Below are 9,276 nucleotides of genomic sequence, written 5' to 3' on the forward strand. Positions count from 1 at the left end.
CAGAGGGGCTGACTGCAGAAACTAAAAATTTAAAGCTTCTTCAAGACTCTTCCTCATTCTCCCCACAACCTCACCCCAGTCTCAGACGTGCAGCCGTGCAGCTATTCTGCCTGGCGACCTTCCTTTCTCTCTCCACCCCCCTCCCCCGCCCCCTTCGGAGCTCTGTCTGACTGGAGCAGGGCATTCTCTCAGCCCCATTCCCCCTGGAAAATGTTGAGTCTACGTTGACACCGACACACATTATGGAGCTGTGCAGCTGTTCCCATGAGGCCAGCCCAAAGGCTTTCCGGAAATCTTTTGCATTCATGCATCCTCCACAGGGCTGGCAGCTCCTCAAGGCCTGGCACCCCAGGATTGCGGCTTGGGTGGGAGTCCTTTCCCCACCTCTCTGACCCCCTGAATGTCTAAAAAAGTTTCCTTCCTGGGATTTTGAATAAGCTCATGGGGTAGGGGAGGGGGGACCATGGCAGAGCTCTTACTTCTTTTTTGTGTGGCTATAGATGAAATATTCTCATTGTCATATTAGGTCTCATTTGGTTTAAGTGGCATAAATCTAATTCCAGCTGGATTTGGCAAAAGGGGTAGTTTAATAACAGGATATTAGAGTATCTCATTTAAGTCCCTGGATGGTGCAAGAGGTTAATGTGCTCAGCTGTTCAACAGAAAGGTTGGTGGTTTGAGTTCACCCAAAGGGTGCCTCAGAAGAAAGGCCTGGCGATCTACTTTTGAAAAATCAGCCATGGAAAATCCTATGGAGCACAGTTCTATTCTGACACACAAGGGGTCACCATGAGTCAGAATTCACTCAACAGCAACTTTTTTATTTTCCATTTAAGTATGCTGAAGAAAAAGCAGGGATAATGTCAGATGGGGTCACCACGTATAGTTGTGCAGGCGGCACACTGCACAACCCCAGGGGTCGTTATCATACCTCAGCCATATGAATGACACTTCCTGGAGTTGTGCAGAGCAAAATTTATCTACATATTCTCAGTGTTTCCCCTCCAGGTTTTAGGAATAACTGGAGGCAAGGTTTCAGATGCCCCATGGTGCTCTCTTCACCTCCAAAATCTGCTTCTCTGTGAGTATTGACTAAATCCCTCCCACTGTGGACTAATCCATCCACATGGCAGATGAAGAATCGTGTGTGAATGATTTCTTACTTCCAACACCAAGGAGGGACTGACTCAGGCTTTTACTGGTTCCAGGTTCAAAACCGTTAGGGAAGGGCTCTGATTGGACTAATTTGAGCTTGATGCCCATCCTTTGACCAATCAACTGAAGCTAGATGAGTGGGGGGCGGTCCTATATTTAGCTCAGCCTGAGTTAGATTCCCAAGCTTGACGCATCATTTCTGGCCAGTAGGAGGCAAAAAATAAAAGAGCATGGCCTCTCCAGAATTTAAAGCTTTCAGCCCTCACTTATTCGTCTTTATTTTTGTAACCCCCAGAGCCTTTCAGGGGCTAAGTATGTAACAGTAGATGGGACGATTAAAAAAAAAAAGAAGTTGCCGTTGATCGATTCCACCTCATAGCGACCCTATAGGACAGAGTAGAACTGCCACATAGGGTTTCCAAGGAGCACCTGGTGGATTCAAACTGCTGACCTTTCTTAACCACTGTGCCACCAGGGTTTCCAGATGGAATGATAAGGAAGTGAGATTGCTCCAACTCCAGAGTGGGTACGAATTAAACTAACCTCCTCAAGGAATTGTATTTGACGGAGACTTAAGAGTTTTGGCAAAGAGGGAGCTCTATTCACACTTTGAATATTTTGGGAACATTACGATCCTTGTGCAGTCATGTGCAGGCACCTCCCAAGCTGTCTTGAAGGCAAAGATGCCAATTCCCTTCCCAAATTAACTGCCCTCTGATGCTTAGAACTGCCTCCTTCAGGGTCAAGGAGAAGAAACAACAATCTCATAATTGTTCAGTGTATCTCCCTTCCACCCCCTTCCCTTGCCTCCCACCTCCAACACAAGTTTGGAGGGTCTGCTCCCTTTTGTCTTTCAAGCTTACTAGTAGCACTTTTTCCATACCTTTTTTGAAGTCCAAGCTTTTCACCCCAACTCTCTTCAGTCATCATAGCTTAGTAGTTTGAACATTAAACCACAGAAGAATTCTCCTGGTATCATGAAATCAAGGAGTCACCCCGAAAAGGGATGGGGGTTGTGGAATGAGGGAAAACAAATACAGCTGCCACGTGCCATAAATATTCTTGGACTATTTAATCCCCATGTAACCAAGGGGCGCATTACTATCGATGGTCAAAATAAATAGCAATCAATCATGATGATGATAATTATGCTTTTGAAATTAGCCTGGGAAAGGATGACCGAGGCAATTTTTTATTCCCGTTCAGGAAAATGGGACGCCAGCTGGGGCTAATAAGAGCTTTCATGAAAGCGCTGAGTCTCATCCAGAGGCACGAAGAAAGCCCTCTCTGTCCTGTGGCCCTGCCCGGCCCTGACACGGCTGTGCTTTTTAACAAGAACTGAAAGGCGGTGAGGCAGACAGCTCTTGCCTTGGCACCGGGAGAGAGGTGATGTGAGGAGGCACTGGCGAAAGGTGGCTTCTGAAAAGGCAATGATTACTTTCAATGGCCCAATGCTGGGGAGTTTCATTTCCTTCGCCAGTCCCTATGCGCCTCGTGGTTCCAGCACCGTGATCAGCTGGGGAGCCAACACTGCCGGCCGGTGGATGACCCAGGGCGGAAGGTCTGGGCAGGAAGAACCGGTCAGAGCCGTTTGTAGTGACTGGCTGGGTAGGGACACAGAGGGAGAAAAAAATGTGGTTTCTGTATAAGGAGCTGTGTGTCCTTAGTCATTGCCGTGGAGATGGTTAATAATATTGACCTGCCAGCCCTCCCAACCCAGAGAGCATATTTACCCAAGCACAGGGAGGTCCTCACAGCCCTGCCCTGCCTGTCTCTCCGCCTGCTCCTGCTGCCCAGCACCCCTGCTGATTTCGTGGAAGTCAGCCGCTGCAGACTTCTGCCTCCGTTTCCCTCCCTGCCTCTCTCTCCTTTTCACTCTCTCTGTCTCTTCCTTACCCTGGTTCTCTCTTGCCATGGAAGAAGTTAAGGAAGAAGGCTTCTCGTGGCCACCCACGGTTGAAGAGTTTAACGGCTGATAGGAGAAAAATTCCCTTCTTCCTCTTTTGAGCTCTGATGGAGACGATGGACGGAGGCTCACTATCTAAAAATGGATCAAAGCCTCGGCTTAATTCAGTGGCTCTCAGCTGGGGGTGATTTTGCACAGCCCCTCCCCAGGGGACATTTGACAAGGTCTGGAGACATTTTTTATTGTAACAACTTGAAGGGAAGCGGTATGTTACTGATATCTAGTGGAGTGGGAGAGGCCAGGGGTGCTGCTGAACACCCTGCAATGTACAGGACAGCCCCCACAACCAAGAATTATCCAGCCCCCAAAAGGCAACAGTGCCGAGACTGAGAAATCCTAGCTTAATTAATGGCTAATCACGTACTCAATCACCCCCAATCACTGTTTGAGGGCACCTTTATATCCACTGTGAGCTCAGAAAACACGGCCCGCCAGTAACCCAACACAGTGACCCCGCCCTGGCGCCAGCGCTGGCCGATCAGATTAACTGTTCCAGGGACACTGAGGCATCTGGGAAAATTGCCGAAAGTTATTCCTACCACTTCGGTCAGAAATGAGGAATTGGGAAGAGAGCCAAAGAGGCACCTCTACAGGCCAGTTCAGGTAGGTTGATAAATCCCCAGAGTCTGATGGACTCACAAAGTGTTCCCATGAGGCTCTGCTGTGGAAACAATCCCCTAAACAGCCCTGTTTTCAAAATTAATTTGGCAATTGCATCCAAGGCCTTGTGCCAGTTGCTTTGCATACTGTGTCTGATTCCATCCATACAACAGGGCTGCAAGATTATCATTCCCATGTTATAGGTGAGGAAACTGAGGCTGGGGAAGATGAAATGACCTTCCCAAGGCCACAAAGCAGGTGAATGGAAGAGCTGGATTAGGAACCCAGATAGATCTAAGAGAATTTGGAGCCTCCCTGCAGTCCCAATGTAAGGAGGGCTAGAGACCCAGAGGAGACTAGACAGCATTAGTTGGATGGGCTGAAAGGAGGGTAGGGGGACTCTAAGAGAACCTGGATGCCTCTGTCTGGAAAGATGTGGGCTGAGGGCAGAGATGTTCAAGGTCTGTAATACATGAGGGGTGTGGAGAGAGTAAACATGAACTCCATCACCAAATCCCCACACCACCAATGCAAGTTGTAACCCAGGAATCTTTGAATAGGTCTAACAGAGAAATCTTGTATAACTTATCAACTTAAAATTAAATAAGTTTACTATTAACAAGTGAAGTTTATTAAAGGTCACATAAACTCTAGAGATTCTGGTAATGGGGGCAAGGCACTCTAATGTATTAGGGGCCAGGCACTCTGCTAGACCTACACATGATGATTTCGTTGCCTCTTCCTCAGAATCCCATGAGGTACCCTTAGCTGCAGGTTTACAGATGAGGAAACTGAACCTCACAGAAGTTATATAATTTGCTCAGCGTTATCTCGCCAGGGGGCAGAGCTGGTGACACGGAGCCCTGACACTTACCTATGCAATATGCCCTGGTACTTGGTGCGATCTATCATTATTAAGGGGTACTGGGCTGTATGGAGGAGCCCTGGTGGTGCAGTGGCTAAGAGGTCGGCTGCTAGCCAACAGGTCGACAGTTGAATCCACTAGATGCTCTTTGGAAATCCTGTGGGGCAGTTCCTCTGTCCTACAGGTTTCCTATGAGTTGGAATCGACTTGACAGCAACAGTTTTTGTTTTTTGGGGGAATGGGGGCTATATGGGGGGGTCCCTGGGTGGGGCAAACAGTTAACACACTTGACTGCTAACCAAAAAGTTGGAGGTTTGAGTCCACCAAGAGGTGCCTTAGAAGAAAGGCCTGGCAATCTACTTCTTAAAATCAGTCATTGAAAGGCCTATGGAGCACAGTTCTATTCTGACACACATGGAGTCATCATGAGTTGGAGCAGACTCGACAGCAGCTTGTGTGTGTGTGTATAGGGGCATAGTTCCACTGGGATTACTGTCAGAGAAGATCCCCGAAGAATCCTACAACATTCCCCTCCAACCCTGGGTGCTTCCGTCAGAGACAAAATCCTGGGATAGACAACTCCGTGAGCCAGATTAACTTGGGCAGATGTTGGCTTCTAAAAAGCCACGCACAAAGATGACTCTGGTCTCCATTTCGTGTCCTCTGAAGAAGGGCCTGCTCTTTTTCCTGCACTGACCCATTCTGTTGTTGTTGTTGTTGTTAAGGTGCCATCAAGTTTAGTTCCAACTCATAGCGACCCTTTGTACAACAGAACTAAACACTGCCTGGTCCTGTGCCATCCTCACAATCATTGCTGTATTTGAGCCTATTGTTGTAACCACTGGGTCAGTCCATCTCGTTGAGGGTCTTCCTCTTTTTTGCTGACTCTTTGCCTTACCAAGCATGATGTCCTTCTGCAAGGACAGATACTTCCTGAAAATATGTCCGAATTACATGAGATGAAGTCTCACCATCCTCGTTTTTAAGGAGCATGCTGGCTGTACTTCTTCCAAGGCAGATTTGTTTGTTCTTCTGGCAGTCCGTGGCATATTCAGTATTCTTTGCCAACACAATAATTCAAAGGCATCAATTCTTCAGTCTTCCTTATTCATTGTCCAGCTTTCACATGAATATGAGGAGATTGAAAATACCTTGACTTGGGTCAGGTGCACCTTAATCCTCAAAGTGACATCTTTGCTTTTTAACCCTTTAAAGAGATCTTTTGCAGCAGATTTGCCCAATGCAATGTGTCGTTTGATTTCTTGACTGCTGCTTCCATGAGTGTTGATTATGGATCCAAGTAAAATTAAATCCTTGACAACCTCAATATTTTCTCCGTTTATCATGATGTTGCTTATTGGTCCAGTTGTGAGGATTTTTGTATTCTTTATGTTGACGTGCAATCCATACTGAAGGCTGTAGGCTTTGATTTTCATCAGTAAATGCTTTAAGTCCTCTTTGCTTTCAGCAAGCAAGGTTGTGTCATCTGCATAACGAAGGTTGTTAATGAGCCTTTCTGATGCTCCAATCCTGATGCTGTGTTCTTCTTCATATAGTCCAGTTTCTTGGATTATTTGCTCAGCATACAGATTGAGTAAGTATGGTGAAAGGATACAACCCTGACACACACTTTTCCTGATTTTAAACCCTGCAGTATCCCCTTGTTCTGTTCGAATGACTGCCTCTTGGTCTATGTACAGGTTCTGCATGAGCACAATTAAATGTTCTGGAATTCTCTTTCTTCACAATGTTATCCATCATTTGTTATGATCCACACAGTCAAATGTCTTTGTGTAGTCAACAAAAAACAGGTAAACACCTTTCTGGTATTCTCTGCTTTCAGCCAAGATCCATCTGACATCGGCAATGACATCTCTCGTTCCATGTCCTCTTCTGAATCCAGCTTGAATTTTTGGCGTTCCCTGCCGATGTACTGCTACAAATGACCCATTCTAGTGTCAGGAAATTCTTCCATATAGACACCCTGAGGCTGCTGCGGAAGCCGATTTCTTCATCTCCCATCCAGAGTGGAGATGGAGAACAGCTGGTGGCCACCAACTCTACAAATCTTTCGTAAACCTGGAGACTCGTATAATTAGCCTTTTCCAAGTGAAATAATTCCAGTTCCTTTAAATGTTTCTCAGATTATTTATTCTCCTTTGTAAATTAGTTGACCACTTTGGACGTTGTCTCCGTTCCTCTTAAGATGCAATGTAGAGTTCCATCACTCTGTGATACAAACACTTTCTCACAAATGTCTCCAAGGGCGATTTCTCAGCAAAGCCAACAGGGAAGAAACTGTGACAGGGTGAATAACTCAAAGAAGACCTGAGTTCAAATCCTGGCTCCTCCTCTTACCGAACCTATGACTTCAGGAAAATCACCTGGACCTGCCAGACCTTAATTTCTTTATCTTCAAAGCAGGAAGAATGACCCTCCCATAAGGCTCTAGTGAAATAATGTAAGCAAAATGCTTGACACCCAGGAAGAACACTCTGTTGGTAACTATTGTGATTTTATGTTATGCCCTCCTCTCCCTCACACAATGTGTAGCTACTTTTGTTATTTACAATTCCTCTGGATCAAACAAGCAAACCAAATACAGGAATTTCTTTATCGGCCCTGTCTACCTCTGGAGAAGTCCCTGGATGGTACAAACAGTAAACATGCTCAGCTGTTAACCAAGAGGTTGGAGATTTGAATCCACCCAGAGGTGCCTTGGAAGAAAAGCCTGGGACTCTACTGCCAAAAATAATCAGCCACTGAAAGCCCTATGAAGCACAGTTCTACTCTGACACATATGGGGTCACTATGAGTAAGAATCAACTCCATGGCAACTGGTTTTTCTACTTCCAGAAGAAGTGAGCTCACCATTCTGGATGTGTTTGATCAAGACTACTTATACCTTCTGGGGGTGTTGAAGAAGGAACTTCTACTTTGGGTGGGAATGGGTTTGGTGGCCTCTGAAAATCCCATCAACAACAAGATTCTGTTTAGAACCCAGATCAATCTAGGCTCTCCCCTTCATCCATTTTCCATAGAGAAATCCAGTGAGATTTGCTTGGGGTGGGGGTAGCGGGAGGGATGGATGAGTGATGTACTCTTCACACCCCTCAGCACACGACCTCCATTCCTCATCAGACAGGCCTGTCTGTCAAGTCCCCTCTCTCTGGTGCTGCCCCTAGTAGAATTCCTCCTCCCAACTGCCCCACCCCCCCCCAAATGCTGCATCTCCTTTCTATTGGATCAAGCAATGCAGCTTTGCCCCTAAACATGTCAACTCCACCCAGGTGAATTAGAGCCACCTACTAAGATCCACCCTCCTTAGTAGGCAGTTTGTTGTTGGTATTAGCTGCATCGAGTCACCCCTGACTCATGGCAATCCCCGGCCCCATCTACAACAGAACACTGCCAGGTCCTGTACATCCCATGATCAGCTGTAGATCGGACCATTGTGATCCATAGGGTTTTCATTGACTGATTTTTGGAAGTAGATCACCAGGCCTTTCTTTGTAGTCCATCTTAGTCTGGTCATGGATTGAATTATGTCCCCCCAAAAATATATGTCAACTTGGCTAGGCCATGATTCCCAGTAGTGTGTCTGTCCTCCATTTTGTGATCTGATGTAGTTATCCTCCATTTTGTCATACGTTGTAAATCCTAACCTCTATTGTTAATGAGGCAGGATCAATGTGGGGTGTATCTTGAGTCACAGCCTTACAAGAGGGTGTGACTCAAGTCACACTCTTATTCAAGTCACACTCTTGCTTGAGTCATCTCCTTGCTTAAGTCACAGCCTTACTCAAGTCACACTCTTGCTTGAGTCACACCTTTTATCTTACAAGAGATAAGAGGAGAGAGAAGCAGAGAGAAGGGGACCTGACTACCACCAAGAAAGAAGAGCCGGGAGCAAAGCGTATCCTTTGGACCCAGGGTCCCTTTGCTGAGAAGCTCCTAGACCTAGGGGAAGATTCACGCCAAGACACATGGAGATCTCCAAGGAACCAGGAGGCAGAAGCTGAAGAGACAAGGACTTTCCTCAAGAGCCAACAGAGAAAGCCTTCCCCTTGAGCTAGTACCCTGAATTCAGACTTCTAGTCTCCAAACTGTGAGAAAATAAATTTCTGTTTGTTAAAGCCATCCATTTGTGGTATTTCTGTTATAGCAGCACAAGATAACTAAGACAGTCTGGAAGCTCTGCTGAAACCTGTTCAGCATTATAGCAACATGCAAACCACCTCTGACAGATGGGTGGTGGTTGCGCATGAGGTACTTTGGCTGGGAATCAAACCCAGGTCTCCCATATGTTGTTGTTAGGTGCCATCAAGTCAGTTCCAACTCATAGTGACCCTATAGGACAGAGTAGAACTGTCCCATAGGGTTTCCAAGGAGCGGCTAGTGGATTTGAGCTGCCAACCTTTTGGTTAGCAGCTGAGCTCTTAACCAGTGAACCACCAGGACTCCAGGTCTCCCACATAGGAGGTGAAAATTCTACTATTGAACCATCAATGCATAGGCAGTTTAGAAACCATCTACTCTTCCTGGAGCATGGTCTCTGGGATCTTACTTACTCTGATAAAATCACCAAAGTGACTAATCAGAGAATTCCTTTCCTCCACACACAGAATTTTTTCTGACAGAAATTCTTTTATATATATATATATTATTGTACTTTAGATGAAGGTTTACA

Source organism: Trichechus manatus, unplaced genomic scaffold (assembly GCF_000243295.1).
Source record: "Trichechus manatus latirostris isolate Lorelei unplaced genomic scaffold, TriManLat1.0 scaffold00011, whole genome shotgun sequence".
Classification (NCBI taxonomy): Eukaryota; Metazoa; Chordata; class Mammalia; order Sirenia; family Trichechidae; genus Trichechus; species Trichechus manatus.